The sequence below is a fragment of the Lolium perenne genome, chromosome 5, assembly GCF_019359855.2.
Source record: "Lolium perenne isolate Kyuss_39 chromosome 5, Kyuss_2.0, whole genome shotgun sequence".
NCBI lineage: Eukaryota > Viridiplantae > Streptophyta > Magnoliopsida > Poales > Poaceae > Lolium > Lolium perenne.
The window spans coordinates 53,283,129-53,306,030 of record NC_067248.2 but is presented as its reverse complement, the minus strand read 5'-3'; positions in this window follow the sequence as shown (position 1 = coordinate 53,306,030).

The following is a 22,902-nucleotide window of genomic DNA, read 5'->3' as shown; positions in this document are numbered from 1 at the left end:
CTCCTTGCCCTTGTTCTTGGAGACCATGGCGCTTCTAAACTAAAAACAGATCTGGCAGAAAACAGCTCGAAACAAAACACGACGAGAAAACGATATTACGGACCTCCAGGGGTCCGGGGGATTATATAGCAAATATTTTTACGACAAAAGGAAACTACCAGATCGAACCAGAGTCGGAAAGGGGCGACGAGGCGGCCAGACCATAGGTCGGCGCGGGCCCAGGTCAGGCCGCGCCGGCCTATGGTGGCACCCCCTCGTGCGTCCTTTCCACTCCGTTTCGAACTCGTAATTTTTCATATTTTCTAAAAACAGCAGAAATAATGTTCGGAAAGGTAAACGCGGACTTTTTATTACCTGTACTGTTACCTATTCAAAGTCGAGTTCTGGCGGACTGTCAATTTGTCCTTTGATGAAAGCCTCCGGTGTTTCCACTTGAATAATATCAATATCAACATTATAAGAATCACCCGAGATATAATGCTTGAGTCTTTGTCCATTCACCACTTGTGTGGCATTGCCTTGGAGAGAGCTAATTTTAATTGCTCCTGAACGATACACCTCCTCAACAACATATGGTCCTTCCCACTTCGAGAGCAATTTCCCTGCAAAGAATCTGAGACGAGACCGATACAATAGAACTTGATCTCCAACATTAAATTCTCTTTTAATGATCCTTCTATCATGCCACTTCTTAACTTTTTCTTTAAAGAGTTTAGCATTTTCATAAGCTTCACTTCTCCATTCATCTAGAGAACTTAATTGCAACAACCTCTTATTACCGGCTAATTTAGGATCTTTATTTAGTTCTCTAACAGCCCAATAAGCTTTGTGCTCTAGTTCTAAAGGTAAATGACAAGCTTTTCCATAAACCATTTTATAAGGTGACATTCCCATAGGATTTTTGTAAGCAGTTCTATAAGCCCATAGTGCTTCTTTCAATTTGCTAGCCCAATTCCTCCTAGATTTATTAACAGTCTTTCCTAAAATAGCTTTAATCTCTCTATTTGATAATTCTACTTGACCACTAGTTTGAGGATGATAAGCAGAAGCAATTCTATGATTAATACCATACTTAGCAAGAGTTTTTCTAAAACCTCCATGAATAAAATGAGAACCTCCATCAGTCATAATATATCTAGGTACTCCAAATCTAGGAAATATAATATCTACAAGCATTTTTATAGAGGTCTCACCATCAGCACTTTTTGTAGGTATAGCTTCTACCCATTTAGTAACATAATCAACAGCGACAAGTATATGAGTGTTACCGTCTGAAGAAGGGAAAGGACCCATGAAGTCGAATCCCCAACAATCGAATGGTTCAATAACAAGAGTATAATTCATAGGCATTTCATTGCGTCTGGAGATATTACCAACTCTTTGACATTCATCACAAGATAAAATAAATTTCCTTGCATCTTTGAAGAGTGTTGGCCAATAAAAACCTGATTGTAGAACCTTTTGCGCGGTTCTATCTCCAGCGTGATGTCCTCCATAAACACTACCATGACATTTATTCAATATCTCCTGTTGTTCATATTCAGGAACACATCTTCGCATAATACCATCTACTCCTTCTTTATATAAGTGTGGGTCATCCCAAAAATAATGCCTCAAGTCATAAAAGAATTTCCTCCTTTGCTGAGCTGAAAAGGTTGGAGGCAAATACTTCGAAACAATAAAGTTAGCATAATCTGCATACCAAGGGCTCTCTCGCGAGCTCACCTTTATTACAGCCAATTGTTCATTTGGAAAACTATCATTAACAGGAACAGGATCATAAGCAATATTTTCCAATCTAGACAAATTATCAGCAACAGGATTATCAGCACCTTTCCTATCTATAATATGTAAATCAAATTCTTGCAACAGAAGTACCCATCTAATAAGCCTTGGCTTAGCATCTTTCTTTGTCATAAGGTATCTAATTGCAGCATGATCAGTATGAATTGTAACTTTCGAATCAACAATATAGGGTCTAAACTTATCACAAGCAAAGACTACAGCTAACAATTCCTTTTCAGTTGTAGCATAATTTCTTTGAGCAGCATCAAGAGTCTTACTAGCATAATGAATAACATTTAATTTTTTATCTACCCGCTGTCCAAGAACAGCGCCTACAAAGAAAATCACTAGCATCACACATAATTTCAAAAGGCAAATTCCAATCGGGAGGTTCGACTACGGAGCAGTTGTTAAGGCTTTCTTTAGAGTTTCAAAAGCTTCCTTACAATCATCATCAAAAACAAAAGGTACATCTTTTTGAAGAAGATTAGTAAGAGGCTTTGAAATTTTAGAGAAATCTTTAATAAATCTCCTATAAAACCCAGCATGACCAAGAACACTACGAATACCTTTAACATCCCTTGGATAGGGCATCTTCTCAATTGCTTCAACTTTAGCTCTATCAACTTCAATACCTCTCTCAGAAATTTTATGTCCCAATACAATTCCTTCATTAACCATAAAGTGGCATTTCTCCCAATTAAGAACAAGGTTAGTTTCTTCACATCTCTGCAAAACTTTATCGAGGTTTCGCAAGCAATTATCAAAAGAATTCCCATAGACAGAAAAATCATCCATGAACACCTCTACAATACTTTCACAAAAACCATGAAAAATAGCAGACATGCATCTTTGAAAAGTAGCAGGAGCATTACATAAACCAAAAGGCATACGCCTATAAGCATAAGTTCCATAAGGACAAGTAAAAGTGGTTTTCTCTTGATCTTTAGCTTTAACAGCAATTTGTGAAAACCCAGAATATCCATCAAGAAAGCAAAAATGAGTATTTTTAGACAACCTTTCTAGCATTTGATCAATAAAGGGTAAAGGGTAATGATCTTTCTTAGTAACTTTATTAACTTTTCGAAAATCAATACACATTCTATAACCTACAACTATTCTTTGAGGAATAAGCTCATCATTATCATTAGGCACAACAGTCATTCCTCCTTTCTTAGGAACACAATGCACAGGACTAACCCATCTACTATCAGCAATAGGATATATAATACCAGCTTCAAGAAGTTTTAATACCTCATTCCTTACCACCTCTTTCATCTTTGGAATTAGACGACGTTGATGTTCAACAACAGGCTTTGCATCTTCTTCCATATTAATAGCATGTTGGCAAATAGAAGGAGAAATCCCTTTCAAATCATCAAGAGTATAACCAATAGCTCCTCGGTGTTTCTTCAATATTTCCAATAACCTTTCTTCCTCAATCTCTGAAAGCTTAGAACTAATAATAACAGGATATATTTTCTTATCATCAATATGAGCATATTTAAGATTATCAGGTAAAGGCTTTAAATCAAAAACAGGATCTTCCTTTGGTGGCGGTGTTGTACCCAAATCTTCCACCGGTAAATCATGCTTGAGAATAGGTTGACGAAGAAAAATTTCCTCAAGCCCATCTCTTTCTTTCCTAAAAGCTTCACTTTCACTATTCTCCAAATGTTGCTGCAAAGGATTATTAGGAACAAGAACAATAGATGCACACTGCTCCATTTTAAAATCATTACTAGGCAAGTCAACTTTATAAGGAGTTTTGGTAAATTTAGAAAAGTTAAATTCATAAGGTTCACCAGCAAATCTAGTCAAAATTTTCTCTTTCTTACAATCTATAATAGCTCCACAAGTATTTAGAAAAGGTCTACCAAAAATGATAGGACAATGATCACTAGCAGCAGAACCAAGTACCAAAAAGTCAGCAGGATATTTAATCTTACCACATAGAACTTCCACATCTCGAACAATACCAATTGGAGAAATAGTTTCTCTATTAGCCAAATGAATTACCACATCAATATCTTCAAGTTCACAAGAACCAATTTCGTGCATAATTTCCGTGTAAAGCTCATAAGGAATAGCACTAACACTTGCACCAATATCACATAAACCATAATAGCAATGATCACCAATTCTAACAGATAGCATCGGGACACTAACTTGTTTGGATTTATTAGGATGTGAAACAATATTAGAAGCATCTTCACAGAAAATAATATGACCATCCTCCACATTTTCAGTCACAAGATCTTTAACTATTGCAACAGCAGGTTCAATTTTAATTTGTTCTTCAGGTTCTTTAGGTTTCTTTTCACTTTTATTAACCGCACTAGATATGACAGAGTACTCCTTCATTTTAGCAGGGAAAGGAGTTTTTTCAATATAAGCTTCAGGAATAACATTATCAGCAGTTTCAACCACTACACATTTGTTTACAGATGAATCAATTTTATCTTTATACGGTTCATGATACTTATCAAAATTCTTCTTAGGCAGTTCATAATGAGAGGCAAAAGCTTTATAAAGATTTGCAACAACTTGGGAATCAAGACCATATGTAGCACTCATATTACGAAATTTATCAGTATCCATAAAAGCTTCAATGCATTTATAATCATAAATTATACCTGATTCTCTATCTTTGTCGTTCTCCCATCCTTCAGTATTTTCTTGGATCCGATCAAGAAGGTCCCTTTTAAACTCTTCATTCTTGCGTGTAAATGATCCGTATCAGGAAGTATCCAGCAAGGTCTTGTCTTGAAAAGAAAGTCTTGCATAGAAATTATCAATAATAACATTACCAGGAAGCTCATGAATGGGGCATTTGAGCATTAAAGACTTCAATCTCCCCCAAGCTTGGGCAATACTCTCTCCATCATGAGGCCAGAAATTATATATGCGGTTCCGATCTTTGTGAATTTCACTTGGAGGATAGAATTTGGAATAAAATAAAGGCACAATGTCCTCCCAATCAATAGAATCACCATTCTTCAGCAATTTATACCAGTGCGCCGCTTTACCAGACAGCGATATAGTGAATAATTTCTTCCTAACTTCATTCATAGAAATACCTGCACATTTGAATAAACCGCATAATTCATGCAAAAACAATAAATGATCACCAGGATGGACAGTTCCATCCCCTTCATAGCGGTTATCAATAACACGTTCAATAATTTTCATAGGTATTTTATATGGTACTACTTCCTCACCTGGCGCTTCATCCACTACCGTTGCAGTAGTAGTAGATTTCCCAAATAGAAATTGAAGAGAAGATCTCTCCATAATGATTTATAGCAGCAGGCAGAAATAAAATCAGCACAAACAGTAAAGGTTTTCCTTACCAATTCCACTTACCAATAGCGCTTCACTCCCCGGCAACGGCGCCAGAAAATAGTCTTGATGACCCACAAGTATAGGGGGTGTATCGTAGTATCTTCGATAAGTAAGAATGTCGATCCCAACGAGGAGCAGAAGGTGTTGGCAGCAGTTTCGATGAAGGATTCACTGTAAATGCTCACAGACAAGTATTCAGGGGGTTTTGATATTGCAGATAAATGAAGTACAAGTAAATAAAATGCGAGAGAAATAATTGCAGCGAGTGGCCCAATCCTTTTTAGCACAAAGGACAAGCCGGTTTGATTACTTATAATGACCAAACGTTCCTGAGGACACACGGGGATTTTAGTCTAGTACTTTCGCTTCATGTGGTTTAATAATCTTCATTGTTTTGATAAGTGTTGTGTGGGTGAACCTATGCTAATGCACCGCCCTTCCTAGGACTAATACATACTTGTGATTATACCCCTTGCAAGCATCCGCAACTACAAGAAAGTAATTAAGATAAATCTAACCACAGCCTTAAACTCTGAGATCCTGCGATCCCTCCTGCATCGATATACTAACGGGGGCTTAGGTTTCTGTCACTCCGGCAACCCCGCAATTAGCAACCGAGTACAAGATGCACTCCCCTAGGCCCATAAATGGTGAAGTGTCGTGTAGTCGACGTTCACACGACACCACTAGAAGAATGACACCACAACTTAAATATCTTAACATTGAATATTACTCAACCATAATTCACTACTAGCATTTAGACTTCACCCATGTCCTCAAGAACTAAATGAACTACTCACGAGACATCATATGGAATACAATCATAGGTGATATGATGATGAATAACAATCTGAACATAAACCTTGGTTCAATGGTTTCACTCAATAGCATCTACAACAAGTATAGAATAACACCGGGAGAGTTTCCCCTATCAAACAATCAAGATTTAACCCGAATTGCTACAGCGATGACGAGGTGCAGCGGTGGTGATGGCGGTGTAGATGGTGGAGATGATGATGATGATGATGGAGATGATGTCCCGCTCGATGACGATGGCGATGGCGTCGATTTCCCCCTCCGGGAGGGAATTTCCCCGGCGGATTCCTGCCCGCCGGAGAGCTCTTTTCTCTCTGGTGTTCTCCGCCCCGCAGAGGCGGCTGTAACCCTCCGTGAGGTCCTCTCTGTGGCTTAGGTTTTCGGGACGAAGGAGTACGCGAAGAAAAGGAGGCGAAAAGGGCTGTGGGGCCCCCAGAGCATAGGGTGGCGCGGCCAGGCCATGGGCCGCGCCGCCCTATGGTCTGGGCCCACAGTGGCTCCTCTCTTCTTCCCCTTCTGGCTCCCTCCGTCATCTGGAAAAATAGGAATTTACGTGAAATTCCCTTCCACAGTTGATCTTCCGAAATATTGCGTTCTGACGGTGCTTTTTCCAGCAGAATCCTGGCTCCGGTGCTTGATCCTCCAATGATGATGAAACATGCAAAATAGATGAAATAACATAAGTATTGTGTCCCAATATGAAATATATCAATGAATAACAGCAAATTATGATACAAAATAGTGATGCAAATTGGACGTATCACGCACAAAGCCCCATGTGCGCCACAGAATCTCAACTTTCTGTGGCGCACTAAGCCACACATGCGCCACAGAAGTTTTTTCCACGGAACCTGGAGGATTGGGGCTTCCCAGAAATATGGCTAAGTGCCAAACTTCTATGGCGCACCAAAGCCAACATGCGCCACAGAATCTCAACTTTCTGTGGCGCATGTTGGCTTTGGTGCGCCACAGAAGTTTGGCACTTAGCCATATTTTTTAATCCCTGCATCATATGTTCCTAATATAAAATGTTATGCAAGTATTTCATTTAATAGATTCCTAGTGTTTTATTCAATAGATTCCTAGTGTTTTATTCAAGAAATAAATGTTATGCAAGTTAATTAATATAGATAATTCAAAAAAATCACCACACATCACACACACATATGCATGCATGGATGTTTTGTGTCATACACACACATATACACACATGTGTTTTTTCCAAAGTACATATATGTGTGCATTATAGAGTACACAAAAAAACCCACAATGAACTTCTCGGTTCCGATCGGTGGCTAGCTAGCGTTTCTTGACAATGTTCTTGCCCTTCTTCATCGCGGTTGTTGAATACTTTAGCCCGGCCACCTTGAGATTTCTTCTCGTGTAGGGGCAACCTTTAGCCGGTAGGGTGGTCTTCCTTCTTACTTTCGAATAAGTAGTAGGCTTGTCGAAGTACTTGTCAAATTCCTCTTCGATCTTCGGATCGCCGTTCTTGTCGATGTCTTGCTTGTCGGCTTCTCCTTCCATTCCGATGATGCTCCTCTTGCCCCTCCTCACGACCACACGGCTGGGCTTTGACGGGTCGGTAATGAAGAAGCATTGGTCAACTTGGCTAGCGAGCACCCACGGCTCATTTTTCGCGGAGGGGGTCTTCGATTTGGCATCGGGTATAACCATGGTGGTGAAATATAGTCCATCTTTTTCGACGCTCTTGGCCCATCTCACACGGAACATCGGCATCGTCACTCCAACGTAGTCGAGTTCCCAAATCTCCTCGATCCTTCCGTAGAATCTTTCCTTGACATCAGTCTTGTCATCGGTGTAGGATAGCATAGTTACTCCTGAGTTTTGATATTCGCTATTCTTGTCCTTTTCCTCGGTGTAGAATCTATAGCCGTTGATGTCGTACGACTGATAGGTCCTTACGTTGTGCCCGGGTCCCTGTGACAGGGAGAATATGAGTTTCTGCTCTTCAGTAGAAGGCATCGGTGCGGGACTTTCCAGTAGCCTTTTCTTGAACCACCCCGTGAAGGTGGAGTTGTGCTCTTTCGTAACGTCCCCTGTTTTCCTCGGCCGTCCTAGGTCGATGAACTTCTGCTCGATTAAGCTTTTATGCTTATCCACCCAAGGGCTGACCAATTCTATGTGTTGTAGCGCGACTCGGTGTGCCCTGTCAAAGTCGGCGTGTCGACCAGCGATGCCGACATGCATTGCGCGGTAGCCCTCGCGGTGACCAAACCCTGATAGCCTGCCGACGTGCTTCCTGGTGGGCAGACCGACATCCTCGTTCTCGGTGCTTAGGTAGTTCTGGCAGAAGGAGATGCACTCGTAGGTGAGAAAGCCCTTGGCTATGCTTCCATCTGGACGGGCCCTGTTGCGAACGAATCCTTTGATGACACCGTTCAACCTTTCGAATGGCATCATGTTGTGCAGGAATGTCGGCCCGAGGTGGATGATGTCATCCACTACATGGACAAGCAGATGCACCATGATGTCGAAGAACGCTGGCGGGAAGTAAATCTCGAGCTCGCATAGTATCTCGACGATCTCTTCTTGTAGCCTGTTGAGCTGCTTAACACCGATGGACTTCATAGAGATGACGTCGAAGAAGTTGCAGAGGCCAAACATCGTCTCGTGGACGTGGTCGTCCATTATCCCTCGCATCGCAACGGGAAGTATCTGTGTCATCAGCACGTGACAGTCGTGAGACTTCATCCCGCTAAACCTCTTCTTCGCTACGTCCAGATATCTGCTTATCTTCCCCGAGTAACCGTGAGGAACTTTTACTCCTAGGAGGCACTCGAAAAACCTCTCGAGCTCCTCCTCGCTCAGAGTGAAGCAGACAGGTTTAAGCACCACCACCTCATTCTTCTTAGCCCTTTTGTGGTGACCCTGAGTCGTTTCCGTCTGTTCATCATCATCATCATCACTATCGGTGGGGTTCTTGCTTGAGGCCAAGCAATTTCAGGTCGGTTCTTGCTTTCGGGCCATCCTTGGTCCTCTCCGGCATGTTCATCAGAGTGCCAAGTAGGCTCTCGGTAATGTTTTTCGTGACGTGCATGACATCGAGGCTATGGGGCGTGTGGAGGACCTTCCAGTACGGCAGGTCCCAGAAAACAGACCTCGCTTTCCATACTCCCAGCAGCGGCGATTCCCGCGGTCGCTTCTTTCCCGGCGCGGGGCACTCTTCCCAATTTTCCAAAAGCTCGGATATTTCTTCGCCGCTCCTCGGTCGTGGGGCTCTTCCGAGCTCCTCTTCGCCGTTGAACAGATCCTTGCGTTTTCTCCACGGGTGATCGAAGCGAAGCCACATTCGAGTCCCTTGGAACACAGTTTTACAAGACCCGGGAGGCTTCGGCAGCTGCAGATGCGGGGTCTTATCCATGCACTTGACTCATGCCTTGAATCCGTGGTTCACCTGGCACGATACATATGCGTAACCAGGATAGTCCTGCACTGTCGTTAGCAATGCGGCTCTGAGAGGGAAATAATCTCTTTTGTACGCGTCCCAAGTATGGGCCGGCGTCTGCCACAGCGTGGCTAACTCCTCTTTCAACAGACCGAGATACAGATGCATGTCCACGCCCGGTTGTTTTGGCCCCTGAATAAGAATACTCATGTGTACGTACCGCTGCTTTGTGCACAGCCAGGGGGGAGGTTGTATGGCCATACAAACACGGGCCAGGTGCTATGCGTGCTACTCTGGTTTCCAAAGGGATTGAGTCCGTCGGTGCTCATGCCCAGACGAATGTTCCTCGGTTCGCTCCCGAACTCATCTGCGAACTCAATGTCCAACGCATTCCACTGGCTAGCGTCTGCAGGGTGTGTCAGGATCTTGCCCTTCTCCGGATCATCTGCGGGCTTCTCCCTTTCCGCGTGCCATTGCATGAGCTTTGCTTCCTTAGGATCTACGAAATACCGCTGCAGACGGGGAGTGATAGGAAAGTACCAGACAACTTTCAGAGGAACTTTCTTGTTCCCTCTCTTGTACCGTCCTTGGCCGCACACCGGACATGTGGTTCTATCCTTGTACTCATTCCGAAAAAGTGCACAATCATTGATGCATGCGTGGTACTTTACGTGCGGTAGGTCGAGTGGGCAAACTACTTTCTTGGCCTCGTCGATACTTGTCGGCAATGTGTTGTCCTTGGGAAGACGAGCATGACAGGATTTCATGTTATCGCTGAAGCTGCTGTCGGTCCATTTGTGTTCCGCCTTCATCTCCAGACACTCGAGCGTTACACTCAAGCGTGTATCCTCGGGTCGGCACCCTGGATACAATGGAGTCATCCCGTCTACCTCCATTTGCGCCAGCTTGGCTTCAGGTTTGGCGTTGCCCGTGTCCTTCAGGAGAAGCTCTTGAACATGAGGGTCCCGCAGGGCCGTCGTTAGCGGCGTCTGCTTGCTCTCGGCATCTCCACCACCATCTCCTCCGGCATCATCATCTCCTTCATCGGCCTCTCCTTCCTCATGATGAACACCATGTTCGGGAGACTCTTCGTCTTCTCGCCCGATGTCGGCCTCTTCTTCATGACCAACATTTGCCGGCTCCTCGTTGAAGCCGAGCATGAAACCGCGCCTGAGCAGGTGTTCCTCCAGTTGTCCAGAATCAGGGTCGATCCACTGCCGGAGTCCGCATTTTCGACACGGACATCTTATCAGGGTCATGTTGTTCCTAACCATGTCGGCCTTCGCGTTCACCTTGTATCTAACCACTTGTCCTTCCCTCATATGGACGACCATGGTTGACTGCATCATACATATATAGAGCAAAAGAGAGTTAATTAGAACCACACACACCATGCACAAACACACATGCATGCATGATCGCCGGAAAATTTCGACATGACCTATCCTAAAAGTGGGACATATGGCTAGTGCAAGAATTTGCCGAAATGGAAATGAATCAACATTTCGGCAAACATCCATGCACCACACGCCGGCACAAACCAACAACACAAATAAGCTTCTTCGCAAGCAAACATTCAACCACAACACAAAGCTCAACACATATAAACATCATCGTCTCGCCACCGCAAACCGTCCGGGAGCGCGATAATAATCTTCACCTACAAAACATCCATACACACAAAACATGCATCCAATAGTACTCAACCTCTCACAAATCTACCAAGATCATGGTGGAGCAAGAGGATGGGGTGGTGGAGACAAAACAATGGACCATGCAAGAGGGAAAGTGGAGGAGGAGGGAAAGAGAATTGTGGTTTTTAGTACCCCTCTACAAGTTGGAGTGGCTTCCCCTCACAAATATGCCCACAAAATAGGCTTAGAGCTATCAACAATGGAGAAAAGTATGACCAAAATGGAGTGGGAGAGAGGAGCAACACGAGCTGGTTGGAGGAGACAAGAATGGAAAGGGTGGTGGGTGGAAGAAAAGAGGGGGAAAGCTGTCTCCAAAAGTGAGATATACTATGCACTTTCTGTGGCGCATATGCTGATATGCGCCACAGAAACATGAACTTCTGTGGCGCATATGAGCTCATGCGCCACGGAATCATGGTGGCGTGAGCCGGGGGTGGTCCCCGCAGGAAATTCTGTGGCGCATGGATCAACGTGCGCCACAGAAAGCTGGACCATGCGCCACAGAATATCCTTCGGCCATGTGCAGTGGTGGACCCAGCGTGGGTCCCACGAACTTTCTGTGGCGCACTACCCACCGTGCGCCACAGAATCTCCATCTTCTGTGGCGCATATGCTTGCACGTGCGCCACAGAAACATTAAATTTTTTATGGCGCATTTTAGTGGTGCGCCACAGAAATATTTTTGTGGCGCATGGGCCATTTGGTGCGCCACAGAGGTGGTTTCCACCTATAATGGTTTTCCTACTAGTGATCATATATTACTCTCAGGAAAAATAACAAAGTCTCACAAAATGACAAAATCTAGATTTTAGTGTACTGTTCATTACTATTCACCAATGCTGAAATCAAGATTTGTTATTTTTCCTGAGCCTAAAATACAGCATATTTCAATCTAAAAATTTACACACTTGAAGATTACAATATTATCTACATCACAATATTTGTTCGAACTTTTTTACCATGTTTAAAATGAAAATTTCATAGGTTTAAAAGGTGGCCTACATTTAGCTCGAGCTACAAACATCCATTCTCTGTTAGTTTAAACATTTGGTCTAGACTCTCTCTAGCATAAATATACAAGAGTTGCGCTTAGTGTGCTGCCTTGCTGTCCCCAAATCAGGATAATTAGTACTACTGAGTATAATATGGTATCTCTTGATTGTGCAATCCTTTCTTGATCTTGCTGAATTACATGTCCTGCTCTGTCAAGATTAAACAATCGCGGGCTTCACATTTTGATTGATGTTTCATCCTACAAGAATTTCAGTTTCCTCTTGGTGATTTCAGTAGGTACTAAACTTTTTTTTGCGAGAAAAGGTACTAACCTATTTACATAATGACATTTCCGGAGAAAAATTCTTGACACCCATGACCTTGAGCCAAACCATAATAAATTAAATCCTTAACTTTCCTCAAAGTTTGTGAGTTTCAGCCAAATGTACCTTTGGCAAAAAAAATCATCAAGTTTGCTAAATATAGCCAAAATACCTCTGAATCCAAACAAATTAATTCACACCTAGAAAACCATGAAAGTTTTGTAGGAAGAGATATATAACTTTAGTTTCCATGCATGCATGGCAGCATATGCCTACTCGGTTAGACTTTTGTTTTTTGTTTGTTTGGCATGGTTTGGCTCGAACTAAGGACAAGAGGCGCTTATATCTAAAAATTTAGTAATAATTCTTTCTTTTTTGCATCACACCAGACAGTTGCCAGGCTAAGGTCAGAACTTGGAAAATTTGGCAAACCAAACTCTCACAGATAGTTTCTGTCGAGATCTGCATGTCCCATTCTTAAGACGATGTTATAAGAAGTCCAATTTACCCCCCCCCCCCCCCCCTCCCCCAAAAATTGACACGAAGTTTTGTTCACAATTCTTAATTGTGATTTTTGTAAGAAACACGGTACAAACGCAGACGCTCACATACACTCACCCCTATGAACGCACACACGCACATCCTACCCCTATGAGCACCTCCCACTGAATGAATATTCCGCATTTATGAGACACATATATGTCAAACATGGGGTTTGAACTCTGGTGGGCTGGAGATACAACCACCCTCCTAACCACCCAACCTCAAGTTGGTTGTCAATTCTTAATTGTGATTTGGTTCAACCTTCAACCTGAATTCTTAAAACCGTTCGGAACTACCCTTTAACCGTTTTGAGCTGATTTTTTCTTGCCATGTAATGTATTGCATTGTTAAGAAAATACCACCGGCATGTATTTGCGTAGATCCTCGTACTGTACATGTATATGTGCTACAAAAGCAATCGGCCTATCCTATTCTCGTCTGTTCAGGCGGCAAAGGCGGTATCGATTGTCCGCACCACCGGCCAACCAGATTACTGCGCCGCTTGCTCCTGCAAAGGCCACTGCCCGCCCCTGCCCTAGCCACCGCCCACCATCCATCTCGCCGGCCTTGCACTGCCTGTCAGCTCTCCACGGTGATGCAGCCGGCTGGATCGGGGTGACCCAGCCCCTCCCCTCACTGGAGCTCCCCCTCACCCGTGCTGCATGTTTCCCCGCCAGAAGAAGAACGCCTTCCCCCGCTGTTGTTGCGAGTTCTGCCAATGACTGCCTTTTAGATTGCTAGTTTATTTTTGAGAGAAGCTCAATTTACCCCCCCCCCCCCCCAAATCTGTCTCAAATTTCACATTATAACCCTCTATTATGATTTGGTTCAACCTTCACCCCCCTGAATTATAAAAAACCATTCGAAATTAGCCCTTCCACCCTTTTTCAACAAGTGTTTGAACCAGTTTTCCTCGCCACGTCAGTGAATTTTCTTGCAATATACTTCCTCTGGATCGGTTTAACAGCCATGCAATAAGTTTAAGACAAGCTTTGCTATTAATTTTGGTCCACAAAATAAAATTATTTGTCTAAAAATCTATACCATTAGATTCATATCCAAAAAAGGTTTCCAATGATATAATGTTGTGACATATATTCTTTAATTTGTTTACCAAAATAATGGTTAAAACATTTTCTTAAACTATGTGCACGTCCGTTAAACCGAACCGGGCAGAGTACTCTCGAGAGCACATGATCCCCTCTTACCTGTTCATCATGTTCAATCTTCCTCCCTAGAACGATGTCACGCAACATATGGAGGGGCGCCTCCACCGTCCAGCAGGACCGCGCTCTGGCGACCGTCCTCAACCAACCTCTGACATCTACATCCCCTAAAAATCAAACGTACACAAGTTGTCCTTAAAACACATAAATATGGAACACAAGATACTTTCATAGTGTTGCTGATGCGAGACATAGAAATATACTTATTCGTTCTCTAGTTCAGGATGAGGGCATGATTGAGGAAAGTGAGCAACTATAGTTATATTATATTACAAATTATTGCAAAAAAAATCTACGTGCCCGAGAAAGGCAACTTCTCTTTTGACGAGACTCAGAAAGACGATATCCCCCAAGTTTCATATGTGAAAAATAACCTACTTAATGCACCTTATACTAAGGATGAAGTAAGAAAGATGGGTTTTCTCAAATGGAGCAAAACAAATCCCCTGGTCCTGACGGCTTCCCATCTAAATTCTACCAAAACTTCTAGGAAGTCATCAGATCGGATCTTCTAGAATTGTTCAGCTTCCTTCATAGTGGACAACTCGAATTGTTCTACTTAAACTTTGGTTAAATAATTTTATTACGTACGGTTATTGAAGCAGAAGGATCCAACAATATAGGCCTATCTGTCTTCTTAGTGTTAGTTTTAAATTTTTTACAGTTGCTAGGATTAGGTTAAACACACCGAGTGACCTTGTAGTTCGTCCGTCTCAGATTGGCTTTATGCAAGGCCGCAACATATTTGATGGGGTAGTTATCCTTCATGAATTGTTTTAATAACTAAATAGGGAAAAGTTGAATGGGGTTATTTTAAAAATTGATTTTGAGAAAGCCTACCACAAAGTTAAGTGGTATTTCCTCCAACAGACTCTAAGAATGAAATATTTTTCTAAAGAGTGGCGTGCATTAATCCATAGCTTCGTATCAAGAGGTAGTGCTGCCATTTAAGTCAATGATGATATTGGAAAATACTTTCACACTAAGAAGGGGATAAGCCAAGGTGATCCATTATGGCCAATTTTATTTAATATAGTAACGGTTATGCTTGTTGTCATGATTGATCGTGCAAATTTTTATATCCAAATTTAAGATGGGATACCCCATTTTGTTGATGGAGGGTTATCTATCCTCCAATACACCAATGATACAGTCCACTGTATGGAACATGACATCGAAAGTGCAAGAAACCTAAAGTTAATTATGTCAGCATTCGAGCAACTATCAGGTCTAAAGATAAATTTCCATAAGAGTGGGTTGTATTGTTTTGGTGAGGCTAAAGACGATATCAACCTATATGCTTGTTTGACACAAGGCTATTTCTATATTAAGTATTTGGGTATTTTGATTTATTATCGGAGACTTACAAATGCTGAATGGAAATTCGTGGAGGAGAGATTACAAATTAGATAAACTAGCTGGAAAGGCAAAAAATTTCTTTGGAGTAAGATTGGTACTCATTAACTCAGTAGTGAGCAACTTGGTACTATATATGATATCATTCTTGTAACTTTCGAAAGGTGTCTTAAAACGATTGGATTACTTCTGCTAAAGGTTCTTTTGGCATGGTGATAGTGAGAAAAAATATTGATTGGCTAAGTGGAGTGTGGTTTGCGGCCCTAAAGATCAAGGTGGACATGGGATTCATGACCTTGATGCCAAGAAGAAAACCCTTCGTGATAAATGGCTTTTCAAGCTTCTTTCTGAAGACGATGTGTGGCAAACCCTCCTTAGGAGGAAGTATGTCGGCTCTTGTCCTTTGTCCCAGGTTTACTAGAAACCTCGTGACTCACACTTCTGCGCTGGGCTAGTGGCGACGAAGAATATCTTTTTCCCATATGGTTCTTTCTTTATTAGGGATGGATAAAAAATAGGTTCTGGGAAGGATAAATGGCAAAGTACCGCCACAATCCGAGAACAATATACGATATTGTACAACATTGTGTGTCACAAAGGCGATACACTCGCTAAAGTGTTAGAAACTTCACCACCAAATGTGTCGTTTAGACAGAGCTTGTGGGTCCTAGGCAAGCATCTTGGATTGTCTTGCTCCAGCGTCTGACTTTTCTCCGTTTGACGTAGGGGTATGAGTTATTTTTTGGGATCTTCTTGAGAGTGGTAATTTTTAGTGAATTATATGTACAAAGCGTTAATGCAACATAAAGTGCTAGTTTATAGAAATAAGAAAATTTGCAAAATAAAGATCGCGCTTAAAACCAAGGGTTTTGCGTGGTATCTTCGTCGTGGTGTAATTCTTACCAAAGATAACCTTACAGAACACAATTGGCGAGAATGTAAAACATGTGTCTTTTGTCACGATGATGAGACTATTAAGCACGTACACTTCTAATAAAAAATTGCTAGATCTATATGGTCAGCCACCTGACACGCGTGAAGCACACGTCCGTTGGGAACCCCAAGTGGAAGGTGTGATGCGTATAGAAGCAAGTTTCCCTCAGTATGAAACCAAGGTTATCGAACACGTGAAGGTTGTTGATGGAGGAGTGTAGTGCGGCGCAACACCAGTGAAACCGGCGCCAACGTGGAACCTGCACAACACAATCAAGATACTTTGCCCCAACGTAACAGTGAGGTTGTCAATCTCACCGGCTTGCTGAAAACAAAGGATTAAACGTATAGTGTGGAAGATGATGTTTGTTTGCAAAGAACAGTACAGAACAATGATTGCAGTAGATTGTATTCAGATGTAAAAGAATGGACCGGGGTCCACAGTTCACTAGTGGTGTCTCTCCAATAAGATAAATAACATACTGGGTGAATAAATTACAGGCGGGCAATTGACAAATAAAGATTCAATACATATCATGATGATCACTATGAGATTTAATCAGGGCATTACGACAAAGAACATAGACCGCCATCCAGCATGCATCTATGCCTAAATAGTTCACCTTCAGGTTAGCATCCGCACCCCTTCCAGTATTAAGTTGCAAACAACAGACAATTGCATTAAGTATGGTGCGTAATGTAATCAACAAAAATATCCTTAGACAAAGCATTGATGTTTTATCCCTACTAGCAACAGCACATCCACAACCTTAGAACTTTCTGTCACTGTCCAGGATTCAATGGAGGCATGAACCCACTATCGAGCATAAATACCCCCCTCTTGGAGTTACAAGTATCAACTTGGCCAGAGCCTCTACTAGCAACGGAGAGCATGCAAGAACATAAACAACACATATATGATAGATTGATAATCAACTTGACATAATATTCTATATTCATCGGATCTCACCAAACACAACATGTAGCATTACAAATAGATGATCTTGATCATGTTAGGCAGCTCACAAGATCTAAACATGATAGCACAAGAGGAGAAGACAACCATCTAGCTACTGCTATGGACCCATAGTCCAAGGATGAACTACTCACGCATCAGTCCGGAGGCAGGCATGATGATGTAGAGCCCTCTGATACGTCTCAAACGTATCTATAATTTCTTATGTTCCATGCTACTTTTATGACAATACTTGAATGTTTTATACATACTTTACAACATTATTATACATTTTTCGGCACTAACCTATTAACAAGATGCCGAAGTGCCGATTCTGTTTTTTCATTGTTTTGGTTTCAGAAATCCTAGTAAGGAAATATTCTCGGAATTGGACGAAATCAACGCTCAGGGTCCTATTTTTACACGAAGCTTCCAGAAGACCGAAAGGGAAACGAAGTGGGGCCACGAGGCGGCCACACACCAGGGCGGCGCGGCCCAAGCCCTGGCCGCGCCGGCCTGTTGTGTGGGGCCCTCGTGTGGCCCCCTGACCTAACCTTCCGCCTACATATAGCCTTCGTCGCGAAACCCCCGGTACCGAGAGCCACGATACGGAAAACCTTCCAGAGACGCCGCTGATACGTCTCCAACGTATCCATAATTTCTGATGTTCCATGCTTGTTTTATGACAATACCTACATGTTTTGCTCACACTTTATAATGTTTTTATGCGTTTTCTGGAACTAACCTATTAACAAGATGCCACAGTGCCAGTTCCTGTTTTCTGTTGTTTTTGGTTCCAGAAAGGCTGTTCGGGCAATATTCTCGGAATTCGACGAAACGAAGACCCAATACCTTATTTTTCCGAAAGCATCCAGAACACCGAAGGAGAGTCGGAGAGGGGCCAGAGGGCCACCAGACCATAAGGCGGCGCGGCCCCAGGCCTGGCCGCGCCAGCCTATGGTGAGGGGGCCCCAGGCACCCTCCTGCGTCGCCTCTTCGCCTATAAAACCCCTTTCGACCTAAAAACGCAAGACGGATTGACGAAACTCCAGAAAGACTCTAGGGGCGCCGCCGCCATCGCGAAACTCCAATTCGGGGGACAGAATCTCTGTTCCGGCACGCCGCCGGGACGGGGAAGTGCCCCCGGAAGCCATCTCCATCAACGCCACCGCCTCCATCATGCTCGTGAGTAGTTCCCCCATGGACTACGGGTTCTAGCTGTAGCTAGTTGGTATTCTCTCCCCCATGTACTTCAATACAATGATCTCATGAGCTGCCTTACATGATTGAGATTCATCTGATGTAATCGGTGTTGTGTTTGTTGGGATCCGATGGATTGTTACATTATGATTAGTCTATCTATATAAGTTTGTGAAGTTATTGTTGCTGCAATCTTGTTGTGTTTAATTCTTGTCACTAGGGCCCGAGTGGCATGATCTTAGATTTAAGCTCTATACTTATTGCTTAGATTGTATCTACAAGTTGTTTGCACATGTCTATGTCCGGAACCCGAGGCCCCAAAGTGACAGAAATTGGGATAACCGGAGGGGAAGGCGTAGGTGTGAGGATCTCATGTTTTCACCAAGTGTTAATGCTTTGCTCCGGTGCTCTATTAAAAGGAGTACCTTAATTTCCAGTAGATTCCCTAGAGGCCCGGCTGCCACCGGCTGGTAGGACAAAAGATGTTGTACAAGTTTCTCATTGCGAGCACGTATGACTATATATGGAAAACATGCCTACATGATTAATAATCTTGATATTATGTCTTAATGCTATTTCAATCCTATCAATTGCCCAACTGTAATTTGTTCACCCAACACTTGTTATTGGAGAGTTACCACTAGTGTAGATAGCTGGGAACCCCGGTCCATCTCTCATCATCATATTCTCGTTCTACATGTCATTGGAAGTAGTGTCAACTATTTTCTGGTGCCATTGCTCTCATATTACTGCTACTGCTGCTGTGTTACTGTTACTACTACTCTCATATTACTGCTGCTTTCACATCACCCGTGTTACTAGTGCTTTTCCAGGTGCAGCTGAATTGACAACTCAGTTGTTAAGGCTTATAAGTATTCTTTACCTCCCCTTGTGTCGAATCAATAAATTTGGGTTTTACTTCCCTCGAAGACTGTTGCGATCCCCTATACTTGTGGGTTATCAGCCGCCGCCGCGAATTCCATCTCGGGGGATTCAGGAGATCGCCTCCGGCACCCTGCCGGAGAGGGGAATCATCACCGGAGGGGCTCTACATCATCATGCCCGCCTCCGGATTGATGCGTGAGTAGTTCATCCTTGGACTATGGGTCCATAGCAGTAGCTAGATGGTTGTCTTCGCCGCTTGTGCTATCATTGTTTAGATCTTGTGAGCTGCCTAACATGATCAAGATCATCTATTTGTAATGCTACATGTTGTGTTTGGCGGGATCCGATGAATATAGAATACTATGTTAAGTTGATTATCAATCTATCATATATGTGTTGTTTATGTTCTTGCATGCTCTCCGTTGCTAGGAGAGGCTCTGGCCAAGTTGATACTTGTAACTCCAAGAGGGAGTAATTATGCTCGATAGTGGGTTCATGCCTCCATTGAATCTGGGATCGTGACAGTAGGTTCTAAGGTTGTGGATGTGCTGTTGCTACTAGGGATAAAACATCAATGCTTTGTCTAAGGATATTTGTGTTGATTACATTACGCGCCATACTTAATGCAATTATCTGTTGTTTACAAATTAATACTGGAAGGGGTTCGGATGATAACCTGAAGGTGGATTATTTAGGCATAGATGCATGCTGGATAGCGGTCTATGTACTTTGTCGTAATGCCCTGATTAAATCACACATCAATCATCATTGATATGTATTGAATCTTTATTTGTCAATTGCACGCCTTTAATTTGTTCACCCAGCATGTTAGTTATCTTATTGGAGAGACACCTCTAGTGAACTGTGGACCCCGGTCCATTCTTTTACATCTGAATACATTCTACTGTTCTTTACTGTTCTTTGCAAACAAACACCATCTTCCACTCGATACGCTTAATCCTTTGTTTTCAGCAAGCCGGTGAGATTGACAACCTCACTGTTACGTTGGGGCAAAGTACTTTGATTGTGTTGTGCAGGTTCCACGTTGGCGCCGGTTTCACTGGTGTTGCGCCGCACTACACTCCTCCGCCAACAACCTTCACGTGCTTCTTGGCTCCTACTGGTTCGATAACCTTGGTTTCATACTGAGGGAAACTTGCTGCTGTGCGCATCATACCTTCCTCTTGGGGTTCCCAACGAACGTGTACATCTACGCGCATCAAGCTAAATTTCTGGCGCCGTTGCCGGGGATCTGAAGAAAAGTTATACCGCAAAGATTTCTATCTCCCACGTCAACTGCACGCCAGCAGCTAAATTTCTGGCGCCGTTGCCGGGGAGATCAAGACACGCTGCAAGGGGAGTCTCCACTTCCAATCTCTTTACTTTGTTTTTGTCTTGCTTTACTTTAATTTATTTACCGTCTTGTTTGCTTCCTATTAAAAGACAAAAAAATTAGTTACTTTACTTATTGTCTTATTTACTAGCTCTATATCAAAACACAAAAAAAATTAGTTACTTGCATTTATTTTATTATCATGACTAGTCCTGTAGCTGTTGCTCTATCACCTGAGGAATCGATCTTTACTTTTAAACAAGGGGGTGAGGAGAGTTTTGAGGAAGTTTGGTCTAGAATTTTTGATTCTTATAGTAGAACTGAACCTAAAATGCCTCTAAGTTTGCTTCTTAGTAACTTTTATTTTGGGCTTATTCTTCGCTATAGATATGCCTTAGATGCTGTAGTGGGAGGAGATTTCCTCCATTGTGATGGAGATCAAGCTTTTAATGCTGTAAAAAAATTAGTCACATCGTCTAGCTCTGCTAGTAACTTTGATTCATCTCTTGCTAGCATTCTTAATAGATTGAACACTCTCGAAACGAATATATCTGATTTAAAAGAAGGGTACAACCATATTCGCGAATTTTATGATTATGTTCCATTAAGCTTTGAACCTTCAATGTGGGTGCCTACTATAAAAATTACCATTTGTGGTGAAATTTTTTATGCCCGCTGTGATATTATGTCTGAGTTCTGCCTTATGCCTAAAAGCATTTATGAATCTTTGACACTTTGGGAACTTACTGAAGGAGGAGAAGGAATAACTCTTACTGATAATTCCGTTATAATTCCTAAGGGAATAGCTGAAGGTGTTTTCACAACCTTTCTTGGAAGAACGGTATCCACTAATTATCTTGTTGTTGAATTTGTAGGGACAGGAAAAATTACGCTTGGAAGATCCCTGCTGAAACTCATGGGAGCAATCATAGATATGGGGAAAGACACTCTAAATTTTACCTCTACACCCGGATGCGGTCATGTATTCCCTAAACCAAAGAGTAAGAAGAGTAGGCTCAAAGCCTCTGGTAAGAATGTTGATGCTTCTTCTCTTGATGTTACTTGATTTGCACTTTCTGCGCCTAGCTGAAAGGCGTTAAAGAAAAGCACTTCTTGGGAGATAACCCAAGTTTCATTTTATTTACTGTATTGTTGAGTCTTGGAAGTTGTTTACTACTGTAGCAACCTCTCCTTATCATGTTTTTGTGCCAAGTAAAGTTTCTATGTTAAAGTTGATGCTATATTTGGGATTGTTGCGCAGAAACAACATTGCTGTCTGTCACGAATTCTCGCAGAGCTCTCTGTAAAAAAATCAAAAAATCTGCAAATTTACGAGCGTGATCCTCAGATATGTACGCAACTTTCATTAGTTTTGAGTTTTTCCATTTGAGCAAGTTAAGTTCCCCTGCCAGATTCATCTTTACGGACTGTTCTGTTTTTGACAGATTCTGCCTTTTATTTCGCATTGCCGCTTTTGCTATGTTGAATGAGTTTCTTTGTTCCATTAACTTTCAGAAGCTTTGTGCAATGTCCAGAAGTGTTAAGAATGATTGTGTCACCTCTGAATATGTGAATTTTGATTATGCACTAACCCTCTAATGAGTTTGCTCGAAGTTTGTTGTGAAGGAAGTTTTCAAGGGTCAAGAGAAGAGGATGATATACTATGATCAAGAAGAGTGAAAGGTCTAAGCTTGGGGATGCCCCGGTGGTTCATCCCTGCATATTTTAAGAAGACTCAAGCATCTAAGCTTGGGGATGCCCAAGGCATCCCCTTCTTCATCGACAACATTATCAGGTCACTTCTAGTAAAACTATATTTTTATTCCATCACATCTTATGTTCTTTACTTGGAGCGTCGGTTTGCTTTTTTTTTTGTTTTAGTTTGAATAAAGTTGGATCCCACCATCCTTATATTGGAGATATTACGCTCCGCTTTTTCATATGGAACACTTGTGTTCTTAATTGTGCTTTAATGTTCATGGCGAAGGCTGAAATTGCTTCGTTAAATTGCTATTTGGTTGGAATCAGAAAATGCTGCATATGGTTTGGATTAACTTGGCAATTGTTTGAGCTCTCATAGATCATGTTTAAGCTCTTGCATCATGT